Raw genomic sequence first — 12,282 nt, 5'->3', positions numbered from 1 at the left:
GTAATGATCAGTACACTAAGGCAACTTGGTTCCCCAAATTTCGTTCTTCTATGTTGAAGCGTTCGTTTCCAGTAACAGTTTGAATTTTTAGGTTTCACTCTGTTTTCTCCTATATTGATAGATGTATTTGGAACTCTAAATACAACACGGTTTGTGCTAGCTTCTTGAAACTTGACACAATAAAGTAGTTTCACGTTCTATCTCTATGTTTTGTTTTCTCTTGATGTAGCCCTAAGCAGTGACTGGCGAGAAACACTTTCATGGAAAGGGGTTGCCAGGCTTCCCAAAATTACGAATCTCCAGAAATCTCAGCAAATATTTTTTCACCCAAACGGGATGATACTTTCAGGTAATGATCAGTACACTAAGGCGACTTGGTTCCCCAAATTTCCCTCTTCTATGTTGAAGAGTTCGTTTCCAGTAACAGTTTGAATTTTTAGCTTTCACTCTGTTTTCTCCTATATTGATAGATGTATTTGGAACCCTAAAGCCAACACGGTTTGTGCTAGCTTCTTGAAGTTTGAAACAATAAAGTAGTTTCACTTTCTATCTCTATGTTTTGTTTTCTCTTGATGTAGCCCTAAGCAGTGACTGGCGAGAAACACTTTCATGGAAAGGGGTTGCCAAGCTTCCAAAAATTAAGAATCTCCGGAAATCTCAGCAAATATTTTTTCACCCAAACTGGATGATACTTTCAGGTAATGATCAGTACACTAAGGCGACTTGGTTCCCCAAATTTCCTTCTTCTATGCTGAAGCGTTCGTTTCCAGTAACAGTTTGAATTTTTAGGTTTCAATCTGTTTTCTCCTATATTGATAGATGTATTTGGAACTCTAAATCCAACACGGTTTGTGCTACCTTCTTGAAACTTGACACAATCAAATAGTTTCACGTTCTATCTCTATGTTTTGTTTTCTCTTGATGTAGCCCTAAGCAGTGACTGGCGAGAAACACTTTCATGGAAAGGGGTTGCCAAGCTTCCAAAAATTACGAATCTCCGGAAATCTCAGCAAATATTTTTTCACCCAAACTGGATGATACTTTCAGGTAATGATCAGTACACTAAGGCGACTTTGTTCCCCAAATTTCGTTCTTCTATGTTGAAGCGTTCGTTTCCAGTTACAGTTTGAATTTTTAGGTTTCACTCTGTTTTCTCCTATATGGATAGATGTATTTGGAACTCTAAATCAAACACGGTTTGTGCTAGCTTCTTGAAACTTGACAGAATAAAGTAGTTTCACGTTCTTTCTCTATGTTTTGTTTCCTCTTGATGTAGCCCTAAGCAGTGACTGGCGAGAAACACTTTCATGGAAAGGGGTTGCCAAGCTTCCCAAAATTACGAATCTCCAGAAATCTCAGCAAATATTTTTTCACCCAAACTGGATGATACTTTCAGGTAATGATCAGTACACTAAGGCGACTTGGTTCCCCAAATTTCGCTCTTCTATGTTGAAGCGTTCGTTTCCAGTAACAGTTTGAATTTTAAGCTTTCACTCTGTTTTCTCTTATATTGATAGATGTATTTGGAACTCTAAATCCAACACGGTTTGTGCTAGCTTCTTGAAACTTGACACAATAAAGTAGTTTCACGTTCTATCTCTATGTTTTGTTTCCTCTTGATGTAGCCCTAAGCAGTGACTGGCGAGAAACACTTTCATGGAAAGGGGTTGCCAGGCTTCCCAAAATTACGAATCTCCAGAAATCTCAGCAAATATTTTTTCACCCAAAATGGATGATACTTTCAGGTAATGATCAGTACACTAAGGCGACTTGGTTCCCCAAATTTCGTTCGTCTATGTTGAAGCGTTCGTTTCCAGTAACAGTTTGAATTTTTAGCTTTCACTCTGTTTTCTCCTATATTGATAGATGTATTTGGAACTCTAAATCCAACACGGTTTGTGCTAGCTTCTTGAAACTTCACACAATGAAGTACTTTCAGGTTCTATCTCTATGTTTTGTTTCCTTTTGATGTAGCCTTAAGCAGTGACTGGCGAGAAACACTTTCATGGAAAGGGGTTGCCAAGCTTCCCAAAATTACGAATCTCCAGAAATCTCAGCAAATATTTTTTCACCCAAACTGGATGATACTTTCAGGTACTGATCAGTACACTAAGGCGACTTGGTTCCCCAGATTTCGTTCTTCTATGTTGAAGTGTTCGTTTCCACTAACAGTTTGAATTTTTAGCTTTCACTCTGTTTTCTCCTATATTGATAGATGTATTGGAACTCTAAATCCAACACAGTTTGTGCTAGCTTCTTGAAACTTGACACAATCAAATAGTTTCACGTTCTATCTCTATGTTTTGTTTCCTCTTGATGTAGCCCTAAGCAGTGACTGGCGAGAAACACTTTCATGGAAAGGGGTTGCCAAGCTTCCAAAAATTACGAATCTCCGGAAATCTCAGCAAATATTTTTTCACCCAAAATGGATGATACTTTCAGGTAATGATCAGTACACTAAGGCGACTTGGTTCCCCAAATTTCGTTCTTCTATGTTGAAGCGTTCGTTTCCAGTAACAGTTTGAATTTTTAGGTTTCAATCTGTTTTCTCCTATATTGATAGATGTATTTGGAACTCTAAATCCAACACAGTTTGTGCTAGCTTCTTGAAACTTGACACAATAATGTAGTTTCACGTTCTATCTCTATGTTTTGTTTCCTCTTGATGTAGCCCTAAGCAGTGACTGGCGAGAAACACTTTCATGGAAAGGGCTTGCCAGGCTTCAAAAAATTACGAATCTCCGGAAATCTCAGCAAATATTTTTTCACCCAAACTGGATGATACTTTCAGGTAATGATCAGTACACTAAGGCAACTTGGTTCCCCAGATTTCGTTCTTCTATGTTGAAGCGTTCGTTTCCAGTAACAGTTTGAATTTTTAGCTTTCACTCTGTTTTCTCCTATATTGATAGATGTATTTGGAACTCTAAATCCAACACAGTTTGTGCTAGCTTCTTGAAACTTGACACAATCAAATAGTTTCACGTTCTATCTCTATGTTTTGTTTCCTCTTGATGTAGCCCTAAGCAGTGACTGGCGAGAAACACTTTCATGGAAAGGGCTTGCCAGGCTTCAAAAAATTACGAATTTCCGGAAATCTCAGCAAATATTTTTTCACCCAAACGGGATGATACTTTCAGGTAATGATCAGTACACTAAGGCGACTTGGTTCCCCAAATTTCGTTCTTCTATGTTGAAGCGTTCGTTTCCAGTAACAGTTTGAATTTTTAGCTTTCACTCTGTTTTCTCCTATATTCATAGATGTATTTGGAACTCTAAATCCAACACGGTGTGTGCTATCTTCTTGAAACTTGACACAATAAAGTAGTTTCACGTTCTATCTCTATGTTTTGTTTCCTCTTGATGTAGCCCTAAGCAGTGACTGGCGAGAAACACTTTCATGGAAAGGGGTTGCCAGGCTTCCCAAAATTACGAATCTCCAGAAATCTCAGCAAATATTTTTTCACCCAAACTGGATGATACTTTCAGGTAATGATCAGTACACTAACGCGACTTGCTTCCCCAGATTTCGTTCTTCTATGTTGAAGCGTTCGTTTCCAGTTACAGTTTGAATTTTTAGGTTTCACTCTGTTTTCTCCTATATTGATAGATGTATTTGGAACTCTAAATCCAACACGGTTTTTGCTAGCTCCTTGAAACGTGACACAATAAAGTAGTTTCACGTTCTATCGCTATGTTTTGTTTCCTCTTGATGTAGCCCTAAGCAGTGACTGGCGAGAAACACTTTCATGGAAAGGGGTTGCCAGGCTTCCCAAAATTACGAATCTCCAGAAATCTCAGCAAATATTTTTTCACCCAAAATGGATGATACTTTCAGGTAATGATCAGTACACTAAGGCGACCTTGTTCCCCAAATTTCTTTCTTCTATGTTGAAGCGTTCGTTTCCAGTAACAGTTTGAATTTTTAGGTTTCACTCTGTTTTCTCCTGTATTGATAGATGTACTTGGAACTCTAAATCCAACACGGTTTGTGCTAGCTTCTTGAAACTTGACACAATAAAGTAGTTTCACGTTCTATCTCTATGTTTTGTTTCCTCTTGATGAAGCCCTAAGCAGTGACTGGCGAGAAACACTTTCATGGAAAGGGGTTGCCAAGCTTCCCAAAATTACGAATCTCCAGAAATCTCAGCAAATATTTTTTCACCCAAACTGGATGATACTTTCAGGTAATGATCAGTACACTAAGGCAACTTGGTTCCCCAGATTTCGTTCTTCTATGTTGAAGCGTTCGTTTCCAGTAACAGTTTGAATTTTTAGCTTTCACTCTGTTTTCTCCTATATTGATAGATGTATTTGGAACTCTAAATCCAACACAGTTTGTGCTAGCTTCTTGAAACTTGACACAATCAAATAGTTTCACGTTCTATCTCTATGTTTTGTTTCCTCTTGATGTAGCCCTAAGCAGTGACTGGCGAGAAACACTTTCATGGAAAGGGGTTGCCAAGCTTCCAAAAATTACGAATTTCCGGAAATCTCAGCAAATATTTTTTCACCCAAACGGGATGATACTTTCAGGTAATGATCAGTACACTAAGGCGACTTGGTTCCCCAAATTTCGTTCTTCTATGTTGAAGCGTTCGTTTCCAGTAACAGTTTGAATTTTTAGCTTTCACTCTGTTTTCTCCTATATTGATAGATGTAGTTGGAACTCTAAATCCAACACGGTTTGTGCTATATTCTTGAAACTTGACACAATAAAGTAGTTTCACATTCTATCTCTATGTTTTGTTTCCTCCTGATGTAGCCCTAAGCAGTGACTGGCGAGAAACACTTTCATGGAAAGGGGTTACCAGGCTTCCCAAAATTACGAATCTCCAGAAATCTCAGCAAATATTTTTTCACCCAAACTGGATGATACTTTCAGGTAATGATCAGTACACTAAGGCAACTTGGTTCCCCAAATTTCGTTCCTCTATGTAGAAGCGTTCGTTTCTAGTAACAGTTTGAATTTTTAGGTTTCACTCTGTTTTCTCCTATATTGATAGATGTATTTGGAACTCTAAATCCAACACGGTTTGTGCTAGCTTCTTGAAGTTTGAAACAATAAAGTAGTTTCACGTTCTATCTCTATGTTTTGTTTTCTCTTGATGTAGCCCTAAGCAGTGACTGGCGAGAAACACTTTCATGGAAAGGGGTTGCCAAGCTTCCCAAAATTACGAATCTCCAGAAATCTCAGCAAATATTTTTTCACCCTAACGGGATGATACTTTCAGGTAATGATCAGTACACTAAGGCGACTTGGTTCCCCAGATTTCGTTTTTTATGTTGAAGCGTTCGTTTCCAGTAACAGTTTGAAATTTTAGCTTTCACTCTGTTTTCTCCTATATTGATAGATGTATTTGGAAATCTAAATCCAACACGGTTTGTGCAAGCTTCTTGAAGTTTGAAACAATAATGTAGTTTCACGTTCTATCTCTATGTTTTGTTTTCTCTTGATGTAGCCCTAAGCAGTGACTGGCGAGAAACACTTTCATGGAAAGGGTTTGCCAGGCTTCCCAAAATTACGAATCTCCAGAAATCTCAGCAAATATTTTTTCACCCAAACTGGATGATACTTTCAGGTAATGATCAGTACACTAAGGCGACTTGGTTCCCCAAATTTCCTTCTTCTATGTTGAAGAGTTCGTTTCCAGTAACAGTTTGAAATTTTAGGTTTCACTCTGTTTTCTCCTATATTGATAGATGTATTTGGAACTCTAAATCCAACACGGTTTGTGCTACCTTCTTGAAACTTGACACAATAAAGTAGTTTCACGTTCTATCTCTATGTTTTGTTTCCTCTTGATGTAGCCCTAAGCAGTGACTGGCGAGAAACACTTTCAAGGAAAGGGGTTGCCAAGCTTCCCAAAATTACGAATCTCCAGAAATCTCAGCAAATATTTTTTCACCCAAACTGGATGATACTTTCAGGTAATGATCAGTACACTAAGGCAACTTGGTTCCCCAGATTTCGTTCCTCTATGTTGAAGCGTTCGTTTCCAGTAACAGTTTGAATTTTTAGCTTTCACTCTGTTTTCTCCTATATTGATAGATGTATTTGGAACTCTAAATCCAACACAGTTTGTGCTAGCTTCTTGAAACTTGACACAATCAAATAGTTTCACGTTCTATCTCTATATTTTGTTTCCTCTTGATGTAGCCCTAAGCAGTGACTGGCGAGAAACACTTTCATGGAAAGGGGTTGCCAAGCTTCCAAAAATTACGAATTTCCGGAAATCTCAGCAAATATTTTTTCAACCAAACGGGATGATACTTTCAGGTAATGATCAGTACACTAAGGCGACTTGGTTCCCCAAATTTCGTTCTTCTATGTTGAAGCGTTCGTTTCCAGTAACAGTTTGAATTTTTAGCTTTCACTCTGTTTTCTCCTATATTGATAGATGTATTTGGAACTCTAAATCCAACACGGTTTGTGCTATCTTCTTGAAACTTGACAAAATAAAGTAGTTTCACGTTCTATCTCTATGTTTTGTTTCCTCTTGATGTAGCCCTAAGCAGTGACTGGCGAGAAACACTTTCATGGAAAGGGGTTGCCAGGCTTCCCAAAATTACGAATCTCCAGAAATCTCAGCAAATATTTTTTCACCCAAACTGGATGATACTTTCAGGTAATGATCAGTACACTAAGGCGACTTGGTTCCCCAGATTTCGTTCTTCTATGTTGAAGCGTTCGTTTCCAGTTACAGTTTGAATTTTTAGGTTTCACTCTGTTTTCTCCTATATTGATAGATGTATTTGGAACTCTAAATCCAACACGGTTTTTGCTAGCTTCTTGAAACTTGACACAATAAAGTAGTTTCACGTTCTATCTCTATGTTTTGTTTCCTCTTGATGTAGCCCTAAGCAGTGACTGGCGAGAAACACTTTCATGGAAAGGGGCTGCCAGGCTTCCCAAAATTACGAATCTCCAGAAATCTCAGCAAATATTTTTTCACCCAAACTGGATGATACTTTCAGGTAATGATCAGTACACTAAGGTGACTTGGTTCCCCAAATTTCGTTCTTCTGTGTTGAAGCGTTCGTTTCCAGTAACAGTTTGAATTTTTAGCTTACACTCTGTTTTCTCCTATATTGATAGATGTATTTGGAACTCTAAATCCAACACGGTTTGTGCTAGCTTCTTGAAACTTCACACAATGAAGTACTTTCAGGTTCTATCTCTATGTTTTGTTTCCTCTTGATGTAGCCTTAAGCAGTGACTGGCGAGAAACACTTTCATGGAAAGGGGTTGCCAAGCTTCCCAAAATTACGAATCTCCAGAAATCTCAGCAAATATTTTTTCACCCAAACTGGATGATACTTTCAGGTACTGATCAGTACACTAAGGCGACTTGGTTCCCCAGATTTCGTTCTTCTATGTTGAAGTGTTCGTTTCCACTAACAGTTTGAATTTTTAGCTTTCACTCTGTTTTCTCCTATATTGATAGATGTATTGGAACTCTAAATCCAACACAGTTTGTGCTAGCTTCTTGAAACTTGACACAATCAAATAGTTTCACGTTCTATCTCTATGTTTTGTTTCCTCTTGATGTAGCCCTAAGCAGTGACTGGCGAGAAACACTTTCATGGAAAGGGGTTGCCAAGCTTCCAAAAATTACGAATCTCCGGAAATCTCAGCAAATATTTTTTCACCCAAAATGGATGATACTTTCAGGTAATGATCAGTACACTAAGGCGACTTGGTTCCCCAAATTTCGTTCTTCTATGTTGAAGCGTTCGTTTCCAGTAACAGTTTGAATTTTTAGGTTTCAATCTGTTTTCTCCTATATTGATAGATGTATTTGGAACTCTAAATCCAACACAGTTTGTGCTAGCTTCTTGAAACTTGACACAATAAAGTAGTTTCACGTTCTATCTCTATGTTTTGTTTCCTCTTGATGTAGCCCTAAGCAGTGACTGGCGAGAAACACTTTCATGGAAAGGGCTTGCCAGGCTTCAAAAAATTACGAATCTCCGGAAATCTCAGCAAATATTTTTTCACCCAAACTGGATGATACTTTCAGGTAATGATCAGTACACTAAGGCAACTTGGTTCCCCAGATTTCGTTCTTCTATGTTGAAGCGTTCGTTTCCAGTAACAGTTTGAATTTTTAGCTTTCACTCTGTTTTCTCCTATATTGATAGATGTATTTGGAACTCTAAATCCAACACAGTTTGTGCTAGCTTCTTGAAACTTGACACAATCAAATAGTTTCACGTTCTATCTCTATGTTTTGTTTCCTCTTGATGTAGCCCTAAGCAGTGACTGGCGAGAAACACTTTCATGGAAAGGGCTTGCCAGGCTTCAAAAAATTACGAATTTCCGGAAATCTCAGCAAATATTTTTTCACCCAAACGGGATGATACTTTCAGGTAATGATCAGTACACTAAGGCGACTTGGTTCCCCAAATTTCGTTCTTCTATGTTGAAGCGTTCGTTTCCAGTAACAGTTTGAATTTTTAGCTTTCACTCTGTTTTCTCCTATATTGATAGATGTATTTGGAACTCTAAATCCAACACGGTTTGTGCTAGCTTCTTGAAGTTTGAAACAATAAAGTAGTTTCACGTTCTATCTCTATGTTTTGTTTTCTCTTGTTGTAGCCCTAAGCAGTGACTGGCGAGAAACACTTTCATGGAAAGGGGTTGCCAAGCTTCCCAAAATTACGAATCTCCAGAAATCTCAGCAAATATTTTTTCACCCTAACGGGATGATACTTTCAGGTAATGATCAGTACACTAAGGCGACTTGGTTCCACAGATTTCGTTTTTTATGTTGAAGCGTTCGTTTCCAGTAACAGTTTGAAATTTTAGCTTTCACTCTGTTTTCTCCTATATTGATAGATGTATTTGGAACTCTAAATCCAACACAGTTTGTGCTAGCTTCTTGAAACTTGACACAATCAAATAGTTTCACGTTCTATCTCTATGTTTTGTTTCCTCTTGATGTAGCCCTAAGCAGTGACTGGCGAGAAACACTTTCATGGAAAGGGGTTGCCAAGCTTCCAAAAATTACGAATTTCCGGAAATCTCAGCAAATATTTTTTCACCCAAACGGGATGATACTTTCAGGTAATGATCAGTACACTTAGGCGACTTGGTTCCCCAGATTTCGTTCTTCTATGTTGAAGCGTTCGTTTACAGTAACAGTTTGAATTTTTAGCTTTCACTCTGTTTTCTCCTATATTGATAGATGTATTTGGAAATCTAAATCCAACACGGTTTGTGCAAGCTTCTTGAAGTTTGAAACAATAATGTAGTTTCACGTTCTATCTCTATGTTTTGTTTTCTCTTGATGTAGCCCTAAGCAGTGACTGGCGAGAAACACTTTCATGGAAAGGGTTTGCCAGGCTTCCCAAAATTACGAATCTCAGGAAATCTCAGCAAATATTTTTTCACCCAAACTGGATGATACTTTCAGGTAATGATCAGTACACTAAGGCGACTTGGTTCCCCAAATTTCCTTCTTCTATGTTGAAGAGTTCGTTTCCAGTAACAGTTTGAAATTTTAGGTTTCACTCTGTTTTCTCCTATATTGATAGATGTATTTGGAACTCTAAATCCAACACGGTTTGTGCTACCTTCTTGAAACTTGACACAATAAAGTAGTTTCACGTTCTATCTCTATGTTTTGTTTCCTCTTGATGTAGCCCTAAGCAGTGACTGGCGAGAAACACTTTCATGGAAAGGGGTTGCCAAGCTTCCCAAAATTACGAATCTCCAGAAATCTCAGCAAATATTTTTTCACCCAAACTGGATGATACTTTCAGGTAATGATCAGTACACTAAGGCAACTTGGTTCCCCAGATTTCGTTCTTCTATGTTGAAGCGTTCGTTTCCAGTAACAGTTTGAATTTTTAGCTTTCACTCTGTTTTCTCCTATATTGATAGATGTATTTGGAACTCTAAATCCAACACAGTTTGTGCTAGCTTCTTGAAACTTGACACAATCAAATAGTTTCACGTTCTATCTCTATATTTTGTTTCCTCTTGATGTAGCCCTAAGCAGTGACTGGCGAGAAACACTTTCATGGAAAGGGGTTGCCAAGCTTCCAAAAATTACGAATTTCCGGAAATCTCAGCAAATATTTTTTCAACCAAACGGGATGATACTTTCAGGTAATGATCAGTACACTAAGGCGACTTGGTTCCCCAAATTTCGTTCTTCTATGTTGAAGCGTTCGTTTCCAGTAACAGTTTGAATTTTTAGCTTTCACTCTGTTTTCTCCTATATTGATAGATGTATTTGGAACTCTAAATCCAACACGGTTTGTGCTATCTTCTTGAAACTTGACAAAATAAAGTAGTTTCACGTTCTATCTCTATGTTTTGTTTCCTCTTGATGTAGCCCTAAGCAGTGACTGGCGAGAAACACTTTCATGGAAAGGGGTTGCCAGGCTTCCCAAAATTACGAATCTGCAGAAATCTCAGCAAATATTTTTTCACCCAAACTGGATGATACTTTCAGGTAATGATCAGTACACTAAGGCGACTTGGTTCCCCAGATTTCGTTCTTCTATGTTGAAGCGTTCGTTTCCAGTTACAGTTTGAATTTTTAGGTTTCACTCTGTTTTCTCCTATATTGATAGATGTATTTGGAACTCTAAATCCAACACGGTTTTTGCTAGCTTCTTGAAACTTGACACAATAAAGTAGTTTCACGTTCTATCTCTATGTTTTGTTTCCTCTTGATGTAGCCCTAAGCAGTGACTGGCGAGAAACACTTTCATGGAAAGGGGCTGCCAGGCTTCCCAAAATTACGAATCTCCAGAAATCTCAGCAAATATTTTTTCACCCAAACTGGATGATACTTTCAGGTAATGATCAGTACACTAAGGTGACTTGGTTCCCCAAATTTCGTTCTTCTGTGTTGAAGCGTTCGTTTCCAGTAACAGTTTGAATTTTTAGCTTACACTCTGTTTTCTCCTATATTGATAGATGTATTTGGAACTCTAAATCCAACACGGTTTGTGCTAGCTTCTTGAAACTTGACACAATAAAGTACTTTCACGTTCTATCTCTATGTTTTGTTTCCTCTTGATGTAGCCCTAAGCAGTGACTGGCGAGAAACACTTTCATGGAAAGGGGTTGCCAGGCTTCCCAAAATTACGAATCTCCAGAAATCTCAGCAAATATTTTTTCACCCAAAATGGATGATACTTTCAGGTAATGATCAGTACACTAAGGCGACTTGGTTCCCCAAATTTCGTTCGTCTATGTTGAAGCGTTCGTTTCCAGTAACAGTTTGAATTTTTAGCTTTCACTCTGTTTTCTCCTATATTGATAGATGTATTTGGAACTCTAAATCCAACACGGTTTGTGCTAGCTTCTTGAAACTTGACACAATAAAGTAGTTTCACTTTCTATCTTTATGTTTTGTTTCCTCTTGATGTAGCCCTAAGCAGTGACTGGTGAGAAACACTTTCATGGAAAGGGGTTGCCATGCTTCCCAAAATTACGAATCTCCAGAAATCTCAGCAAATATTTTTTCACCCAAACTGGATGATACTTTCAGGTACTGATCAGTACACTAAGGCGACTTGGTTCCCCAGATTTCGTTCTTCTATGTTGAAGCGTTCGTTTCCAGTAACAGTTTGAATTTTTAGCTTTCACTCTGTTTTCTCCTATATTGATAGATGTATTTGGAACTCTAAATCCAACACAGTTTGTGCTAGCTTCTTGAAACTTGACACAATCAGATAGTTTCACGTTCTATCTCTATGTTTTGTTTCCTCTTGATGTAGCCCTAAGCAGTGACTGGCGAGAAACACTTTCATGGAAAGGGGTTGCCAGACTTCCCAAAATTACGAATCTCCAGAAATCACAGCAAATATTTTTTCACCCAAACTGGATCATACTTTCAGGTAATGATCAGTACACTAAGGCGACTTGGTTCCCCAAATTTCGTTCTTCTATGTTGAAGCGTTCGTTTCCAGTAACAGTTTGAATTTTTAGGTTTCAATCTGTTTTCTCCTATATTGATAGATGTATTTGGAACTCTAAATCCAACACAGTTTGTGCTAGCTTCTTGAAACTTGACACAATAAAGTAGTTTCACGTTCTATCTCTATGTTTTGTTTCCTCTTGATGTAGCCCTAAGCAGTGACTGGCAAGAAACACTTTCATGGAAAGGGCTTGCCAGGCTTCAAAAAATTACGAATCTCCGGAAATCTCAGCAAATATTTTTTCACCCAAACTGGATGATACTTTCAGGTAATGATCAGTACACTAAGGCGACTTGGTTCACCAAATTTCGTTCTTCTATGTTGAAGCGTTCATTTCCA

Source organism: Spermophilus citellus, assembly GCF_964194105.1.
Source record: "Spermophilus citellus genome assembly, chromosome: 16".
NCBI lineage: Eukaryota > Metazoa > Chordata > Mammalia > Rodentia > Sciuridae > Spermophilus > Spermophilus citellus.
This window is presented reverse-complemented; position numbering follows the sequence as displayed.